This window comes from Oreochromis aureus, linkage group 10 (genome assembly GCF_013358895.1).
Source record: "Oreochromis aureus strain Israel breed Guangdong linkage group 10, ZZ_aureus, whole genome shotgun sequence".
Classification (NCBI taxonomy): Eukaryota; Metazoa; Chordata; class Actinopteri; order Cichliformes; family Cichlidae; genus Oreochromis; species Oreochromis aureus.
In genome coordinates, this window is record NC_052951.1 from 16,760,038 (window position 1) to 16,780,768 (window position 20,731).

The 20,731-nt window shown below is 40.7% G+C and overlaps 1 protein-coding gene and 1 non-coding gene across 7 annotated transcripts in view; one reads left to right on the plus strand and one right to left on the minus strand.

Moving 5' to 3' along the window:
• Nucleotides 1-1,493: 1,493 nt before the first annotated feature.
• Nucleotides 1,494-20,731, plus strand: part of trim3b (tripartite motif containing 3b) — a 31,807-nt gene continuing 12,569 nt past the window's right edge. Inside the window, exons 1-2 of one of the 6 annotated variants that reach the window (XM_039618866.1) lie at nucleotides 1,494-1,524; nucleotides 2,923-2,994. The gene's annotated coding sequence lies outside the window, so the exon portion shown is untranslated. Of the gene's footprint in view, nucleotides 1,583-2,922; nucleotides 2,995-5,504; nucleotides 5,568-6,604; nucleotides 6,748-17,864; nucleotides 18,033-20,731 lie in introns of those variants that run through there. The other 5 variants (XM_039618867.1, XM_039618869.1, XM_039618868.1 and 2 more) reach the window with 5 other exon arrangements.
• trnaw-cca lies at nucleotides 2,241-2,312 on the minus strand. Its single transcript has one exon. It is a non-coding gene; the product is annotated as a tRNA-Trp (tRNA).

Genomic DNA, 20,731 nt, shown 5'->3' on the forward strand with positions numbered 1-20,731 from the left:
TACTGTTGTTGTGACTTTCTTGGATGTCTGACTGAGGGTAACTTCATCTTGGTGATACCTGCTCAGTTTCCAGTTAGCCTTTAACCTCATCTATTATTTCTGTAGTCCTTATTTCTTTAATGGGGAGCAAAGGAGTAAGCCTTGGATTTGAGGTATATCAATTATGCTTTTAGCTCACACAGTAGTCAGGGGCGCCTCCAGAATTGTTTCATAGGGTAGGCCATTTCGGGGTCGCACACCACAAACAGAATTTGCAGTTTTATTATTCTGCTTTCAAATATAGGTTACTTGGAAAATTTGGCAAAAAAGGGAGAAAGTAAAGAATTTGTATGCTCAGATAAGTTTATAGTGGAGTTTATATTACTGAAAATAGGTATGGATTTTGAAATCCATAATTGTTTTGATTTGTTTGACTCCCAATCATCACTTTAATTATTCTCAGCAAAGCTGAGCAGAAGCACCTTAACTCCCTTCTGGGAGAGTGAATCTCAACTTAAAAGCAAACTTGTTCAGAAAAGACAAATGAGTATTACATCATGTAAGAGTGTGAACTGTTGCCCGTCTATGTTGGCCCTGAGATGAACCAGTTTTTCTGCAACCTTATTACCATATTAAAAGCATAGGACAGTCTTGCCTGGGTCCCGGTGCCCCTACTGCCCCCTCTTTGATGGGGCCCCTGACTGTAGTAACTAAAATGAGCCTTTGCTGAGGACACATTGCTGTTGATCTCCTCATGCTGTCCTGGTGTCTCCGCTCAGCAGCAGATAAGATTTTGGATAAAACGAGGCATTCAGTGGTGTTGCTTGGGTTACAGGGTTTGTTTACAGCCATTTTGAGCTCACAGTATAATAATGCATCCTGGAACAAACTGCTTCATACAGGCTCCTTTCTGACTGTTCTTTGGCCTCCCACATCCATCCCTCCCACCAGCAAGTGCTCCGTGTGGACATTTGCAGTTGCCTGGCATTTCAAATTAAAGGGTAGAGTGAATAGGGAGTTTTGGAAAGATTTGGACTACTTGGTCTGACAAACTTGTGGCTATAAGCATGTAAAAAGCTCTTTAGTGTCAGAGGTGCTTACTTTCAGTGCATGGGCTTCCATTAAGTGGAGATGAAAGTAAAGGAGCACTACATAAGCAGCAACTGGCCTGTCTGATGTAAAACTAGAGCTCCAGAGTACAATCGGACCATTGTGATAGACTGTTGAGCACAGTGAGTCTGTCTCATGTGAGTCAACTCCCTAGGACAAGAGGTGACCTGCTGTCTTAGCCAAGCTGCACTCTCACCAGGGCCATGCTAATGAACTGTTCGGAGTTTAGTGTGTCCCAGTGAAAGATGAGAAAGGGGGTGGGGAGGGGGAAACTTGGACTGAGAAGTGAGAGAGGGAGGGAGACTTTCAACTTGTTTTGTGATGAAGCATTTAAGCAGAGAGGAGCATTTGAGAGGAGAGAGGGAGTCATTGTCTTCATAACACAGAAAACTAAAAGGGAATGTAGAGGACAACCGAGGAACACAAGCCAATAAGGTGACCACCCTGGATGTTTGTTTTGTTAAATGTGGGGACTGGAATTTGGACCAAAAAGGTAGATAAACACCAAACATATTCATAGAATGCATTACAACATAATAGGCAAGTGTTTTTAGTCAGGCGTTGTTTTAATTTATCCTGCTGAAAAATGTTTGTGTGTCTAGTGTAGTAATAGATAGAGGAGTTAGACTGTTTGCAAGTGCTCCATTTAGATTTGAGGTTGGACAGGAAAACCACGAAGAATCCACTCGTGATAAACTCAAGCGTGTTCCCAGAACAGCACTTTGAATCACATTAAAGGTTAAAGTCTAAAGTCAGGGATCCTCTGTGATGCACCTCTGCTTTACAGGGAAAAGGGAATGGTTAAGCTTTTCGCTAACCACGGGGAAACAGGACTGTGTTTGTGGTTGAAGACCATTCCTCAGCCTCCGTGGCTATCACCACATACGTGTACATTTTAATGCGCTGCTAAACCGATGTGAAGTTACTCTGACAGGTTATGATGATTCACTCAGGTTCGTTCAGATTTTTTAAAACTCAGATTAATAAAATTAACTGGACTTGCGTAAACGCACTGTCGGTAGACGGTCAACGTAAACGCATTCTTAAAGGGATTAACCCGTTCAGCGTTAAGACACCTTGGTTGTATTGTTTTTCCGTTATAATTTGCAAATTTAAGGCAAATTGCAACCGTGTGAAAGAAGAAATAGATATGACCCCGACGTGATTTGAACACGCAACCTTCTGATCTGGAGTCAGACGCGCTACCGTTGCGCCACGAGGTCTCTGCGATGGCCAGCCAGACGCCGGTGCTCATGTGGCTGTGTCGACCGTTATGTCTGCGTATTTTATTCCCCCGTCTATCCGTGCCGAACGTTTATCTCATTAGTCACTAAGAAATCGTTTCTTTAATGAAAGTTTCAGCGTGCTCCTCGAATACCAAAATCATCGCATGTGTTTCACTTTGTAAATACTTTCAAACCAAAAGTATTTACACCACACCTGTTGTCAGATTTTACCAAAATTTTAGATCTCATGTACGATACTTTGTCGGTTTATGTTTTTTTTTTTTGCACAGCATGTACGTCCACCATATAAAACAATTCATCGATCTCCATATTAAATATGAACGCGTTGCAGGGTCCAAATCTTTCAGTAGATGGCGCAATTTATCCGAGGTTAATCATAGAGTGCCAAGCCACAGAGGAATCCACAAAATAAAAGTTTTAAAATTCATGCTTTTGAAAAAGTAATGCAGTATGGTGAAGTGCACGTGACATATTGTGTTGTGTTGTTGGATGTAAATTAATCGCTCAAACGTAATGTCGAAGGTGTTTGGTTTGTTTGCTTTGAGTTATGCGGGTTTGTTGCTAATCCCGGCTATTCTCTGTCCAGGGGGAAAAGAATTTTGGACACTTACCTGCTGTCATTTATTAGCTGCTGGATTGTACATTGCAAAATGGATAGGTAAGTACATACAATTCATATAACAACTTATTTTGTGTATGTGTGTGTTTTCCCCTTTGACCACATTTTGTTTTTATTTTTATCATCATTATACTTTTTTTTAAATGTTCTGATACATCATTTGTTGTCATCACTGTAACCCAAAGCAGTCATATCCATTAGTCACATATAAATAATCCTGCACAGGGCTGAAAGTGGTTACTCACATTAGGCTGTTCGCTGGTGAGATGGGTGTTAGCATCATTGAGCTCCAGCAGTGCAGGGCTCATTGATTAACTGGGTAAATGTCAGCGTTGGAGCATGCAATTAATATTAATATCTTCTCTGGTAATTTATTTTTTATTGCAACTTCAAAGGCAAATTTACTTTCAGTCATTTTGTGATTTCATTTTAGAAGCAGCACTATTGACAGAGAGGACATGTTTTGCATGTCTATTAAAGTATCCATCACATAGCTGGTTTTGCACAGAAATTCTCGCTTAATATGAAGATATGCATGCCTAGATTGACCAACCCCAATAAACTGAACGTAGAGCAAACACTGTGACGTGTGCAAGCTGAGAGGCAGTCTGAAGTTTTCATATCTAACTTACAAATAAAAACACAATAAATTGTGCATGTTACCAGATTTTCATTTAGACCAAATGTTTTATATTGCCAACACTCTCGTTGAGTAAATACGATAAAGACAAAAAGAAGCTTTTGTTTGTTCTTATGGCCTCATACGATGGTCTTGATATTCTCCCTTTGTCTGGTAACAACCAGTTTTAGTTTTGGGATCTTATGCATGTCTTTTAGGCTTCACTTTAGAGTATCCATAAAGTGGTATGCCTTTTTTGAGCCATAACCAACAGTTTTAGCTGTTGTCATCCAATTATGGCACACACATACTGATTGACTTCACACCATATTTTCCCTGTGTGCAAAACTGAAAAATAACTATCAAAAAAGCCAAATAAGAATATAATAGTTTCATTTTCTATGTGGTAGTTTCCATCATATTAACAAAATCTGGAAAGGTTGTGACTTTTTGTTGACTTGTAACTTTCCCGGATAAGTATGGCAATAGACAGGGCGACCTTCTTCTGGCTATAATAAAAGGCCATCCCTTAATATACTCTGGGTAATAGTCAGACTTCAGAAAAGTGTATGTTCTTCAGAGCCAACCAGTCAAAATGTGGGACATTGGCTCAAGATGTAGTTTAGGGGGACAAGGAATAAAAATGTTGTGTTGCCCCACATAAAAAGGGACCCTAGGCATGCCTGTTGATGTGTATTTGTTTTGTTATTGGACAACACAAAAAGACTTATGCCACATGTCACAATTCCTCTTGTTGCTGTGAGGCAAAAAAAAAAAACACTACTAAAAAATAGTACTGAAAGACCTTCATTGGCTCCCAGTACAGTATAGAATTACCTTTCCTTTTTGTTAGTTAATAAATGGTTTGCCTCAGGGGCAGATCTACTGTGGTGGCATGGGGTGGTATGTGCCACCCCTAGTGCCACAGTAGTTTTGCATATGAATCAAAATAAGCTGGCATTAGGAATTTGAGCATAGTTACAACTGAGACCAATAACTGTGCAAGAGCACATTTTGAATTAATACCGTGGGCAATTCAGATTTCAACAAGGTCACATTTTTTTATGTAACTGAAATGTTTAGTAATTTGGGCTAAAGCCAATAAGAAAGTTACAGACTATGATTATATGAAATATGTGTATACCTGCTGCAGTTGATGTATTTTAACCATATGTAGTACATATTACAGAATGTAATACCTGCATATGTGTGACGAAATGGCTTTGATTTTGCCATCCCATCTGATTTCCATGCCACCCTTGTGTCACCCTAAAAAAATTCCTCTAGATCTGCCCCTGTTCGGCCTCACAGTTGATTTCTGACGTGCTCACTCTTTCTAACCCAGTCAGAGCTCTCAGGTCATCTGGCTTTTAACTGTTTCCAGTATTAACTCTAGGTGTGCTGAAGGTGCTTTCAGTTAATTGTAGTTCAGTTCTTTGGAACAAACCTGGAGACATGAAATAGGATACAATATACTTTACTGTCCCCTTAGGCAAATTTGTTGTGGACTTAAGTGCTGTTATAGGAGCTGCTTTTAAAGAAAGGAGAAATAATCAATAGATTAAAAACCAGACGTGTTTCTGTAATCACAGATCAATTACATATGTGCACGCATTTATAAACAGACCTTTTTATTTTTAATTCACACAAGCTTACACTTTTTAAAATCTCCTTAAAAATATATATATTGTGCTTTTTTCACTGCCTTACCTGTTATCATTCCTCAAATCCTGTTTTATTTTGGTAGTCATTTGCCACCAGTGCTTTGCATTTCCTTTTACTTCCCCTGTGGATTTATCCTAATTAGTTTCACCTGTGCCTCATCCCCCTGATTACCCCTCAGTGTGTGTCTGTGTGTGTGAATGTTAATTCAGTGCCTCTGGATTATTTACCCTTTAGTTGCCTCTTGTGGACATTACCATCCGCTTTAAAATAAAGCTCACCTTTTTGTTCAGCCCTGCATTCTGTTCTGGATTTGGGTTTGCTGCCACAGGTGAGCGGTGGTGAATCATGAACTCTTTTTCACTACATTTACTATAAGATCTTAATTTAGTTCTTGTTTATGAACGTCAACAAACCATAGCAGTGATTTACACTTTGAATGCATTATATGCAAATTGGCAAAAACAGTAATTTTTCAGTTATTCAACACAAAAGGCCGTTGACAAAATTTCAGTAGGTGCAGCTTTTGTGAATTTCATGTGAGGGATGAGAAGCTAACTGGACTGTTTGGGAAAGCGAGGGAGCAGCCATCTGCGTGTTCTGCTGCTCTGGATGCAGTCTCCATGGCAACATAGTGTTCCTGCAGCAAAAATCATGGGAAGACAGCTTGGTCCCAACCCCCAGGCGCATGCACACAGGCACTCCACTCACACTTTTGAGGCAAACGGTGCCTGTCCATACATATAGAGATCATACAAAAAACACTGCAGCAGTTTGCCTGTCAAAATTCTTTACGGTACTTTCCCATCTTCACCACTATGTTTCTCTAGATCTCTAAATAACTCACAAAGACGATGTCCTACCTCCCACCTTCCTCTGATTGTCTTTTATATGGCATTTAATAATTAATTTCATCACTCTTTTAAATTGATGTCCAACTAAATTAGAGTTTCCAACAGGGTTCAGGCGATTTTTGGTCCTCCCATCTCATCTTCCACATCTCTATGCGAAAAGAGAGCCTCTCCTCATGTCAGTGAGTGACTGTCTCACAGTTTGGCTGGTTGGAGATTTCTCATTATCCTTACACGCGCAATCAAAAGAGAGGCGGAAGAGTTGAGGGACACCGAGGGCAGGAAATGGGGAAAAAAAATCTGTCTTTGTTGCCATCTCCTCTTCACTCTGCTCATCTCTTACACTATTGGACAATTTGGCCCCCTCCCATTTTCACACCAGCCAGTCAGCTTGTACAATATCTCTGTATCTCTTGGCTCTCTCTCTTTCTCTCGCTCTCTCTCAGCTTCTATCTCTCCCTCCTGTTAGCACAAACATACATGTGTTAAAGCCAGATCCCACACGCGCACACACCCTGCTTCTGTCTGTCTTTCTAGTCTCTGTGTGTGAGGTGCTTTTTGCTTTGACAATGTCAGGTTTTGTGGACGGATATCGCTCCCTCCGGAGGAGAGCACGCTGAAACTTCCTCCCACCTCTCTTTCATCTGTCAGGAATCTGCTGTAAGTAAAAATTTTCCCCTCTGACATCCCATCTTATCTTTCACGCCATCCCACCGATATGCCAGCACATATTTGCTCCACCTACACAGTTTCCTTTCTCCCCTTTGCAGAGGGTGCATACCTCTCCTCCTCTCATGTCTCCCTCTCCACTCCATCACTCTCCCTTATTTCCCCTACCTCCCACTGGTGGATGCACACACCCTATGTTGTCTGTATGCAGAATAATGGTGCAGGCCATTTGCTGGCCTGAGATTTGGTTTTGCCATGTAAAATAACCTGAATAACCATATCTTGGTTGTGTATGCAAGACACCTTCTATGAGAGTGACTTGACTGTGATTATAGATGAGTGGCGAGATGATGTGTAGTTATCTGTGGTGAATAGGTTACTGTGTTCATAATCTGACATGATTGCAGACTCTGAGACACTCAAAAATGTAATTTGTGGCTTGAAGCAGCATGCTGTTAAAAGCTTTTTATACATAAAAATGGTTTGCATAAAGTATGAAAACACAGCTTGTTTTCAGCTTATACACCAATTTGCCATTATTATTCTCCACAATTTATAGGATAAATTATCTCTCACCATGAATGTTAGGTGACATCCTTCTACAGCCTGTTAGAAAGAAAAAATATCTTTCCAAGCTGTCTGTGTGGTAATAATGCTGTGGCATTATACTTGGGGCAAGATTGATTTCTCTGTTTCTGAAATGTCTTAACTAGAAGTGAAATGTAATGCAGGAGGTTTACACTTCAGCTGTCACCAGTATTACACTTTGATCTCAATGTAAATTCTTCCTAGCGCAACCTCACTTTGTTTTCAGGCATATGAGGGAATTAGTAGATGGCTATAACAGAGCTCTCAGATGGGATGGTCAATAAAGACTTGAAGCACTCTTGAAACAGTGATCCAGGAGAACGTTTGGTTACCAGAGTAACCCCGATTATCTGAAAGATCTCAATATGGGAAGTGCCTTGTGGACACCAATCTAACCATTCACTTCCAGGACATGGGTCCCCTGACCCCTTTCATAATGCCCTCTGGCCAAGTATCAGGCATTCTTCATGTATTTCTTCCATGTGCAAGTAGGGCAGTTTGGTGAGATACCTTGCTTGGTTTTCAGAGAACCAAGGTTACCCTGGTAACCAAATGTTCTCCTGGTTTTTGTGTATAGGACAAAGTGAACTTGCTCATGGCTGTCATTGGAAAATGGCAGTAGGCAAATAGTAGCTCCAGTGTAGGTACAGTACATAAGTAGATTGGATAACCTTAGAGTTGACGATGAAGTTGGAGGCAAAACTGCAGACAGGAAGTATGGCTAGATAAATCGTATCACTGATTGTTTTTGCCGTTGCAAAAGGACATTTTTGAGTGGAAGTGCCTTTAAGTCAATGTAGTCCAAAGGTAGTTCTGAGAGTGGCTCCAAGATTGTGAGTAAATCCCAGGACAGAACAACAAAATTAGGCAGTGAGTGAATGCCAACCCCAGCTCAGTAGCCAGACCCTGAACTTCAACATGTAACAAAAGCAGTGATGAGTAGACAGGCTGTGCTGTTGACTTGTAAACCTTTTGGTACATGGAGGCTTTGAAATATTCCCTTTTTACATGGGAGAGCTGGTCTTGGTGATGTGAGTGCAGGGTTTTGATTTGGGTGGAGATGATGTACCAGCATCTGCTTCTCCCACTTGGCATCCAGCTTTCCAGGCTAGTTAATGAACAGTCTGACTGCCACATCCTTGTATATCTCATATAGGTCAACCTCACGGGGAGATGGAGAGGCCTGAGTTTCCCCGCTGATGGAGCTGCTCCTGATAAGGAGTGCGAATAGCATCCTCCTCATCTTTATCCATTGTCATCTATAAGTTCCATGTTAATGTCATTCTTATCTTCTCCATACTCCCCTTCAGAGTCGAGGAGCTGCTTAAAAGAGGCGAAAATTCAGCCCCAGGGTCTCAAGTGCCTGCTGAGCTGGATTTATCATTGGGACCAGGTTTTGAGGCCACCAACATTAGCAAATGGTGTTCCAGGATTTTGGCTTGCATTCTGCAGCAATTCTGTCAGCGACAGTTGTGCCTGTTTGACACCCATACATGTGATGCAGAGGAGATGGAGGTCTTTCCTCGACATGGTCAACCCATAAATGGCTGAGCAACAGCAGACTGTGTCCCTAACCTTGCCATTGTCAGCGTTTCCTTGAGAGGATTCAGTGGTTGTCATAACCACTAATGCTTAGCTCTGACAACTAGCAAATAGTAACACAAGCACACTTGTACTTGACATATAAGCTTGATAAGGCATCAGTCTGCATCAATGTGACAACTACTACCAGAAAAATATATTTATGTAATGAAAATATAATTACAACATTATAAAAAATAATCCTGAAATCAGGAAAAACCCACGTTCGGGGATTACCTTGACATCCCAAACTGTAGGACAGATGAATGGATAATCCAGGTTCTTGACTGCTGAGGAGCTCTTGTGATCTTCTCAGGGAAGAAAGTGAGAGTGTTGTGGGGCCAGGGGCTGCTATTAAAGGGTTTCGGAGGACCCGTGACTTTGAGGTGATTGGGCTGTCTTAGACAGATGTAGGGGTAGTGGAGCTTCCGTGATTGGTCACGCCAGAAGGCGCCTCTCATAGAGATACTGAGTGAGGTTTGAAAGAGAACCTCTGGTCATCGTGGGGGGAAGTGGAGACTGGAATGTCCAGCTGGCACGGGAGGAATGTCACTGGAGCTGCATGGGAGGGTGAGAGCCAGGCGAGATGTAAACTTAACCATGAAAACATAATCAATGGATACTGTTACTACTGGATTTTCAGCTCTGTTTGTGCTGTAGCTGTTATACACACCTATTTGACTTGTTAGGGTGTTTGTCACAGTGTTGGAAAGCTGTTATGCTCAAATTTGTAATTGTTCCCTTCATGCACAGTTAAGTATTTACTAACAGCGTGACAGAAATATATTAATTACATCATATATCACAAAAGTAACAGCTGAGCATGATTTGTGAAGATGATCATCCTTGCGTTTTTTTTAAATTCTTTGTCTTCCTTGCAGACCTGAGCAGTGTTAAGATGATTGTGGTGCCTGTTGAACCCGCTCTGCACTGTCAAATGTTTGTTGCTGTTTTGATATGAACCCCTCAGTGAGGGGATCAGGTCTGTGATGAACATACTTATGGCACGCAAACACACAAGTGCAGCTCAAACTTAAAAGTTTTAACTTTGTGAAGTCTGAAGAAGAGTGTGTCTTTTATTATAGTCCATCTGAGAGATGCAACGGCATATATGAACTTTATGTTTTGTACATTTGCTATTTAGTTTCTATTTGAATTTGGTTTGTATCTGTGCCTTTGGGGCAAAAAATACATCAATAAAGTCAAAGATTATTGGCCAACATATCATTGTACTTTATATACATAATACCTATCATTGATACACATTGTTATATGTTGATAATGTCTGTAGTGTCCATTTCTTTTGGGCTATTCTGTTTATATTGAGAACAGAACCCAGTTCTTTGTGTGTGTACACATACTTGGACAATAAAGCTGATTCTGATAATAGATTTGCCAGGCACAGTTGGATATGCAGCAGTGAAGTGTTCCTTTGTGGATTCTTGCCCTTGTTTGTTTGCAAAATAAATCTGTATGTGTATGCTTACATATGCACAGTATTTATCTGTGTGATAAATAACTGAGGTTTTCCACATTTAGCTGTATTTATTTGTAAGTAGAGAGTCATGTAGTGACAGCTTAGTGACGGAGCTGAGAGACGTAGTCATGTCAATGGATATATTTAGACAGGTCCCTGTGGGGGGGCTCAGCAATAGTAAAGACCTTACTGTAAGAACATTTCATGTAACAACAGCAAACAAAGCTTCCATTTGGCACTCTTCTGTTACACATAGTTGCACAGAGATGCTTCAGTTCATATATCTTATACACTGTGATCTGAATGTCCAGAGAGGGTAAAAAAAATCTGTCACTATATACACAGGCATTTCCTGCTCTATGGTAGAGGTAAGGGTGTCCGCTGAATATACTGTACATACAACTGAAGAATAAATGGGTCGCTTATGTCAAACTGATATAATTACTGTCATGACAGTATTCCTAAAACAGATCCCAGATAGTTACTGCAATGGCTGCATACCAAGCAGGCCTGTGGAACATGTGATCTGTGCTACATGTTGTAATAAGTATGAGAAACAAAAACCACAAAAATTATTTTGATTTCTGTATACCACAATTTACCACTGCTAGAAATGAAAGAATTAAGACTGTGGTGTCTCTGTGGTTGTAAAATAGTGTGCACTTGCTAGGATCAGCAGGTTTAATGTTGTAGCATATTGCAGGCTGTAGCCTGACACAAAAACAATGTTTTTAAAGATACACAGGGCATATAGGAGAATTTACTGTGGATTAATGATGGTATTTTGTAGCTCTTAGTGTCTGAATGCTCTTCTGGGATCAAATTAAAATTGTAAAAGTACTTGAAATCAGCTTTGATCAAACATCTCTAAATAAAATATTTTAAAAAATGCTTTCCTCACGCTCCAAGTCCAGTTAGGAAGGCAGCTGATTTGAAAGATCATCTAAACTCTATTAGTATCTGTGTATGGGGAAAATCTGTCATTTTATTTATTTGTTTTTAAATGATATCCTTCCACAGTAGTGATGTGCAGCTGAAGCTTTGCACACCTGCACACTTGCGTGTGTTCATGCGTACTTGCGTGCAGGGGCGTGAGCGGTGTGTTAATATGTTGATACAGGCGGTTCCTGTGACACATTCCTGCACAGCTTGGCTCAGATCAGACCAACTGATAATTTTAGCTGTGTGCCTCTGTTGGTCTGTCCTGCTGTGTGTGGACAGTGAATAGAAGGTAGCACTTAAAGTTTGTCATCCACCGCATCATTCTTGCCAGAGAACCACACGTTGTTTGTGTGTGAGTGTTTGTAACATGTCAGTTAGCAATCCGTCCTCCCTGTTTTCCTGGTTTGCCAGCATAGCAGCAATCTGGCCTTAAAAGCAGACAGACTACTGTAAACATTAGGTTTGGCATCACAAATGACTGGTTGTTATAGTATAGTTTTAGAGAGAGGCAGCAATCCACTAGAATCCTGCAATCCTGAACTATACTTCCAAACTACATTTGAAAACCTTTTGAATTAAGATGGATTCGTCTCTGTCGTCATTCTGGTCCAAGTCTTGTCAAACTGAGCTGTTATTTTGTGAACCTGGAGAATGTTTTAAACATTCGTCCCAGGTCTCTGGTTCATGCACAGAGTTTGAAGGACGTGCAAATGATTAATCCGCTGACCTATCGGCGTGACGAACAAATGACGGAATTTCTAATCCCCTCAAGTTAATGACTTTTCACCCTGTTAGGGATCCCAGCTGTAATGCACATTTATGATTCAGCATGGCAAGGCCTGCTTAGAATGAGCACCATGAGAAAATACATTTTCACACTGAAACGAGATGTTCTGCCCCTTGCAACCAGAGAGTTAGTTTTCTCCTTTATGAGGTGATGGTGTGTTTCTGCTATGTGATGGGCATGTTAGCAAAATTCCCATCTCACGTGGTTACCTGAACTCCTAAATACTAAAAAAACCCATAGATGAGGAAGGTCCCATATACTTCAGCGTACCTGAAACTAATATCACTTGGTTTTATTATGCCATGTTAGATTAAACTAGCTGTTTATGTAAATATATGTTTAGCTCAGGGCATCTACTCCCCCAGTTATTTAAAGAAACAAATTATTTCAGGATCAGCTCCTCTACCCCGTGGCACATGCTCTTCTTTCGCTGAAATAATTCTCTCTGCTGGGAAAGGGAGAGTTGAATAGGGAAAAGAAAGAAATGGAAGAATCTGCGAATCATGTCATTTCTCTTTGAATGTGCTGTATCTAACTTCAGTATTCTGGACTATATTTTACACTGTGGGATAAAATTTGCACACACTGCTGTGTTACAGGCTCATAAATGGCTATTTGAATGCTCTGATGTTCTGTGTAAAAACCATTCAAGACTAATGAATACCAATGTCACAAGAACTTTTGTTATTCTGTTCAAATGAGAGCCAAAACGAGAGGGGTTGCATCTTTTTCTCTCCAAATTTGGTCACGTATTAGGAGGTTGTTACAATCTGAGAGTTCTCATACACTGGCCCTTAATCATACACACTAAGAGATGTGAAGGAGGCTGTATCTCCCTATCTGAGCTGCTCGTGTATCTGTTTCTCAAGGCTCAGTGCAGCTGAACTTCTGTGCTGATGTCTGCCTTGATCTTATTCATGCAAGAATCTCTTGATGAAGTTCTGTTTGCATCAAAGTGAATACGTCGATGGATAAAATGGCTTTCAGGTTGCAGCAGACACAGAAACATGTTTTGTTTATGGTTTATTCCACAGGTCTATCGGTTGAACATTAAACTCCAGCAAATGCATAAGGATTAAAAAGTGTTGCTCCAGGGTACGGCTTTACTCTGCTGCTACACTGATTTTAGAGGCTGTACTTGCCAATTATTCTGCAGGTTTTGCAAGTTAACTATGAAGACTTCAGAGTATGATGTGATGTTGTTTAAAGTTCATCATCAGAAAGGGTTTAGGGGTATGACATGCCAGTACTGAAGATAACTTAATACTCACTTAATGTTATTACCACACATAATAATATGTGTAAATAATCTATTAGCGGGGAATTATAATATTATTTTGACAGACCTTAATGCACATTGCCATCCAGCACAAAACAAGGAAGACAATGCAGTACCTGTCTAACAGACTGCTATGAAAACATGCAGGCAGTAGTGGCAATATTATCGAATGAGCAGGTCGACAATAATTGAAACAATTTGCCAGTGTTGTTTGAGTAGAAGAAAACAACACTGATTATATACACTGATTGACCATTTTATTAGCTACACTTTGCTAGCAGGTTATCAGAAGACAGTTACACTAGTCATAAAGGGATAGCAATAATACTCAAGTAGGATGTGGCATTTAAACAATGCTTAGTTGGCACTAAGGGGCCCAAAATGTGCCAGGAAACTACCCCCCACACCTTCAACCACCACTAGCCTGGATTGTTGATACAAGACAGGATGGATTCATGCTTTCATGCTGTTTACATACAAAAGTTGCAGCAGAAATCAAGACTCAGACCAGGTAACGAGTCCAAAGTTAGTTGACATGAGTGATGCCGACTGCACTGTTCTGTTACTGTGGCCCATCTGCTTTAAGGTTCAACACGTTGTGTTCTGAGAGATGCCGTTCTACATATCTTTGACTGTAACGAGTGGTTATTTGAGTCACTGTTGCCTTCCTATGAGCACACTGCATGTCTGCCCATTATTTTTTGACCTCTGGCATCAACAAAGCATTTTTTCTATTTTCTTTTTCAGACCATTGTCTGTAAAGCCTAGAGATGGTTGTGCAGGAAAAGCCCAGTAGATCAATACAGATCAGTCTATCTGCTACATTCAGAGTCACTTATATCAGCTTTCTTCCTCATTCTGATGCTCTGTTTGAACTTCGCCAGGCTGTCTTGGAGACGATCGCGCTCTACTTTCAAAAGTTTGCTTGCCAGTTTGGGTTTTTTCTGCTCATATACACAGCTTGAAAAAATTATTTCTAGTTGAAACTCTTTAATCGTGTAATTTCTTACGAACTAAATGACATAGTGGTCAGTGGGAACCAAAATCCTTAACCCTTTGAGGTTTTAGATTGTTTAAGTCCTCATACTTAATTTTTAATTTTTCAGCAGTTTACAATTAGAATATAGAACTAATGGTCTAAGAAGAGAGTGTGGAGTAAAAAGTGTGACATTTAACATTTACAGAATAATTCCAGAAGGAAATGTGTCAACACTATTGGTACTTAGACACTGGCCTCCGCTAATTTGTAAAGCCGAAAGGAAATTTGTGTTAAGTGGAACATCCGCTGCACAATTTATGCATGCACACACCTGCTTTCCCCGAGGCCAGCTGTTGTGTAAAGACAGCTTGATAACTGCCACTGTATTTGACAGAAAGCATCACTATTTTCTTTTCACCCATCAGTCAAGCGACATTCATGTACAGTATACCTGTGTTTACTGCATGCTGACAGTAACTGGTCTTTCTTACAATAGTAGATATATATAGTCTTTAGCATCTGCGTAGCCTAAAACAATCTGTCTGATGAATTAATGATCTGTATTTAGACAATAACTTGGAGAAATCCTGAACACTTGCCGAGAATTCAATGAGAAAACCTTATATAATAAAACGTTATGCAGGCATAACAGCCAGCATTATGCAAGTCAGTACTTGCTCTGATGCTCTTTATTTTTTTTCATTGGTAACTTTGCACACATTCGCACATGCTGATGGGGTACTAAAAAACAAATGAACCCTGACGTCTTTGTGGCCATGCTTTGAAGTGTTGATGCTATAGCCAGTTTACATGAATGTGTGCGCAAGAGCATGCATAAAAAGACTGCAGGTCTATACTGTGTGTGGTAGTTATGCACAAGAGAACCTGATGTGAATGTTTGGCTCCTTCTTAATGTTTGAGTCATTTTTATGCTGGTCATCTGAGGATCCCTGTGCTTTTGCACAGTGCGTTTGCAATGCTGGGCACGTGCCTGGTGTGTGAAGGGAATGAGAACTGATAGCTCTATATATAGAAATACATACATGTATGTAGGGATTTAAGAGTGGACTGCGCAAGAGAATAAAAGGTTGCTGAGCACACAAAGGGGGATTACACGTGCTGGTCCATACACACCGTCTTTGTATTTTATGCTGGTATATATATCTTTGTGAGAACAAATTTGAGAGTGAGGTGTGTTTTTTTTATGTGATTGCTGGCTGCCGTGTGACTGCTGTGGGGCTATAGTATGACTCAGAATTGAAGAGCTTATGTGTGTTTGAGGAATGGTGTCAGGCATGGAGCTGTCAAACTCTAGCACCATCACAGCAGTCTCTGAGATCTCAGAATCATGTTCCTTTTCATCTTTCCTGTTCAATTTGTAATTGTAGAATAAATAACCAACAGTATTTGGGTGTTCCTTGTGTTGCTTCTGATTAATTGTTTTTTCTAATTCTCTGAATTTCCATCATTTCCACATCTTTCCAAATGTTCTCAGCAGAGCTTCCAGAGAGTTTGGCAGAGGAACACTACATCATGTAGGTAGAGCACCTAACAGAAAACAAGATCAAGCAAAAAATAGCAAAATATCAGGTGTGCAGCACTGGGAGTCGCTATGTTATTGGCTCCAAGCAAGTACAGCAACACCCTTACCCCTTGTTACTCACGCTTATGTAACATTTCTTGTCACATCATTTGCCACTTTGTGTCAGTTCTCACAGGACTGACAAAAAGAAAAAGAACACCAAAGGCCCCACCAAAAAAATAATTAAAAATAAACGCAGCGTGAAAGCTATTTGATTACTTGATCATTCTTTGTTCACTCCCTGAAGTGAGGGTTGGATTTTATTTCTTTGGGGTTTTAAGGGAACGTCCCTTTCATTGCTGTCATTACTCCGACCCTGAGGCAGAACGGTTTCTTTTGACTGTTGACATTACACAAGTCGCAGGTTTGACTGCAGCTGTGTGTTCATCCAAAAGCATTAGTGTAATAAAAATGAAAAAGACTTAATTGCAATCTTTATTTATTTTGGAATAAAAAAGAGAACCTGTAATTCAAATAAAATATTTTCATATCTCAAAGCACATAATTCCTCTGGTCTTTTTCGGCACACTCCTTTCATATTACCTTTACTTATTTCAAGGGACTCATTGGTGATACCAGTGGTGGTTCATCTTCTTCCCATTTAATAACTGCAGGAGTCATATATTCTGAAAGAACTGTCGCTTCAGCAGAAACTGTGGAGAACCAATAATGCTTTCGAGTGCGAGTGCGAGTGCTCACTGCAGGGATGACAAGGGCCCTTTTGAAAAGGCGGCCCATGCTGCAGTGATGCATTGAGCATATTGGTCACACCAGATACCCTCTCTATGGAACACGAAAACAAGATATGCTTGTAGACTGTTTCATCCAATGGTGACATGTTAGTAAGTGCAATCTTGTAACTATCAAGTTGCACAAGTTTTCAAACCGCTTGTTATAAGTGGCTATAAAAATTCCTTGTGCTTTGAAAGTGCCGTACAATGCCACACAAAAATGTACAAAACTGTGCCAGAGCATCGATGAGGCAACAATAAATTCCCTTCAGACGGCTGCTCATATCTCATTCGTTCTTCATCCTCTTATCCCTCTACTTCCTGTTACATTCAGCACATCAGTCTGCGCTTTTGAGTTTAGGATGACAGAATTTTGGAAAAGTAGGTGTGTGTGTGTGTGTGGGTGCAGAGGAAGTAGAGCGTGGGAGGAGAGAAGACTGGACTTAATCCGAACAGATTAAATGTAGATTGATGTTTTTTGTCAGGGAATCGTCACCTCTGGCTTCAGATTATACTCTGACCACATCACAAGGACGGGGCATTTAAGGGATTGAGTGCAAAATTATCCCACGGCAAGAAATTTCATAATGATAATCCCCTTTTCAGTTCAGAGTGTCCGTCTTAATCCGTGCATATGTGTAATTTGATACTAGATGGAGAGGCATATGCTCGGATATTCTCACTTAAAGTTTGTTTTTTTGTAAGTGACTTCATGAATTATATAAGTCTGTTTTATTTGGCTGCCCTAAATGTGTCTGCAAGCATGCATCTGCATGCCTGGATGGCCAAGTAATGACATAATTCCTCATAACTGGATACTAGATTATACAAATATAACATATATTCTAATCATTGTGCAAAGTATTTCACAAATTTAATTATTACTCAGCAGGAGTTGTGTGCAACATGTTTTTGGATTGAAGATTTTTTGTCCAACACTCACACCCTCCAGTCCAGCGCAAATTGTTGGCCCATGATGCAATCCATCTTGCTTGCTGGTTTAGGTTTCCCAGCCAATCAGAGCGCAACAGTAGGAGGGCAGAGAGTGAGCTCATGCTTGTAAACGGCACTGACAGTAGGAGGGACTTTCAATTTTCAGTCCCACCCTTTGTTGTCAACCCCGCTCAGCCCTCTTCAGTGCGTGTGCCTTGCATGGAAAAGGGGAAAGCGAGAGAAGGAAAAGGGAAAAGGAAGAGCGGTCAGAGGAGAGAGACTAGAAGGCAAGAGTGTGTGAGTCAGGGCGTGTGCTGGTTCTTCAGTGCTACAGTGGCTTAACACAGAGTTGCCATGAAGTCTTCTAGAAAGAAGTACTCCACTTCACCGACAGTAGGTAGTCTCTCTGTCCACTTTGTTTGTGTTTGTTTTTGTTTTCATGTCCATGTTTGCCTGTGTGTGTGTGTGTAACTCTACAGTATCAGCTCACCTGTCATCACAGTGGAGTGTTGGAGTTTTGCGTGTTTACACAGGCTGTCAGCTCTTATCTGTTGGTGTTGCACAGGTGTATCACAGTGAGAAGACAACAGAGAGTATGATACTTCTCCTGCATTATTTCGGTGGCCTATTAAAATGTCTCGCGCTCTAACCAATCTCTCCCAACATGCTCCTTAAGCGAGAAGAAGACATTTAATATCCCGCCTTGCCACTTTTTCAAGTTTATCTGCATGTTTGTTCTGTAAGAGAGAGTTCACCCAAACTCTGAGGATCCTGTCGTACGGTAAAGCACCAGCAGAGGTTTCAGTTGTGAATGACACAAAGAACATGGTCACTTTAATGTTCTGTAAAGCCAATAGTGAACAGAAGGTGACACATGCGCTTAAGCACACACACAAAAACAATTAGCTCAGCATTCAAATACTATAATACTGCGAGTTTGGGGAATTACTTAATCTAAGGTCACCAGCAGCATTGCTGCTTTATTACTGTGTTTATAATGGCCAGGACAATTATGACACATTTTTGCTTTTATGGTATTAGTTGGCAGCTCTCTCAAAGACGCGTCCTCTCCATGCATAATTTTTCTTCATGCATCCTGAATGTGTTTGGCTTTATCCCATCCCACTGCCTTTAACTGCAGCGTCTAAATTCTAAATCTGCTTCCTTTCACTCACTTTAAAGCCTGTCAGTTAAAAACTGGTCATGGGTACTTTAGACCATCAAAACTAAGCATCGTGGCCTACTTAGGAGTTTAAGTGAGCATGAATGAAGATGGGGCCCGTGTCAAAACTTGGTCTGCTGAATTCATGTAACCGTGTACACGAACGAGTGTATTCAGTCATGTGCACCCACGGCGGTCAAATCTTCTTGATGTTACAGCATTTGCTTTTCATGTCTCCATCAAGTTCATTTTAAAGCTCGAAAGTGCAAAAGGCTTGCCTCAGCTATAGTTTAGATGCAAAAATAAATAAATAATTAAAAAAATGCATCGTCTCACACTGCTACTTTAATCTTTATTCCAGTGTTTTAAGAAAGAGTACTTATTATTTGGGACTTTTCACACTCCGCGTTCTTCTTTCACAGCGGTCCACCCAAGAAAAGTGCTGTGAAACCAGCAGTAGACGAATGGACACAAGTCACCTCACTGTCCTGCAGTCCCGAGGACCGGCGGTCTTATTTTAGCCTCACTGTCATTGCTTCCTCGTCTAGTCACTAATACACGAGTCTAAATTTAGACGGACGTCATAACAGATGATATTAGTATCGGTGTGTTCTAGTACAGAAAAACAGAATGACGGAGAAGTGTGAGAACTGTGCTGAAGAACTAAATACATCCTGTAGTTGATCCCCCCATTATTTCTACACTCGGGAGACATTCCAGCTTCTTTTCATTGGAGTCCAGCAGAGACAACTGGATACTCTTGAAATGCCGGTTTAAAGCAGAGGACTTATGGAGAACAATGCATATTTCGATTTAGACAAAACATAAGCTACTTACCACTAATCATTTCCGTTTGACACCCTGCATGTCTTTAACCCGAGTACAAATGTGACACGTTGTTCTTGGAGTTGATGGCTTAAGATATGACCTTTACCCCCCCAGTGTAGGGACTGTATGTCATTGGATCCTCTGTGCAAAGACTGGAAAGATACAGCTTGGCTTTTACCCACTCTGGTGTGTGAGTGTCCGTGCGCGTGCTCATGCTCGGTGGGCAACAACTAACAATAGGACATGAGCGGAGATGGGACAGGGGATTGAGAGCTGTATTAGATCCAGCAGCGACAGATGTGCAGACAGGAGGGAAAGTCTGGTGGGGGGATAATGATTGTCAGTGTGTGTGTGTGTGTGTGTGTGTAATGTTTATAACAACGTTCCTATCATTGTGTGTTTACTTGAGGCATGTACTACTCTTCGCTCACCCCTCCATCTGTATGAGCACATGAGTGCATGCCTGATGCATGAATAATGCATGTGCTGACCTACTGAGAAAATGTGGCTGAATTCATTGCTGTTAGCAACAGAGAGATGAAAATGATATGAACAGCATTCAACAAAAGTGCAAATTTAAGCCATGCATCGGGTCAAGCTATGTGGTTATGACCTCTTGTTACGTATGTACTATATTTGCACTGGATGCTTGTTTTCAGTTAACACCTGATCTTGCAGTAAGTGCACAGCGATGCTTCACTAGCATTTTTTTATTGCTGTAATTATTTTTGCCATACTTGCTGGCCTTGCACTGATGAATGTGAAAGTGGGCCATGTGGCGGCAGCAGGGGTTTGTGTTGCTAGGCAGAATATCCATACCTTGCATCATATATAAACCATTTTTTTCCTAATGTGAGAACAATAACAGACTTCTCTGTTCTGGTCACCCTACAATTGGATTTTGGCTTTCATGTAACTTCTACCTACAGAGGTGTACTGTGTACTGTTTGCTGTGAATGTGAAAATGTAGCTGTGTGGTTCATAAAATAAGAAATTAAGCCTATTCCAGCATAAACTCCTTATGTTTTTTTTTAATGTTTGTATGTTCAAAACTACGACTGTTTCAATGGATTATTGTGGATTTGTAAAAAAACCTTTTGTTGAGT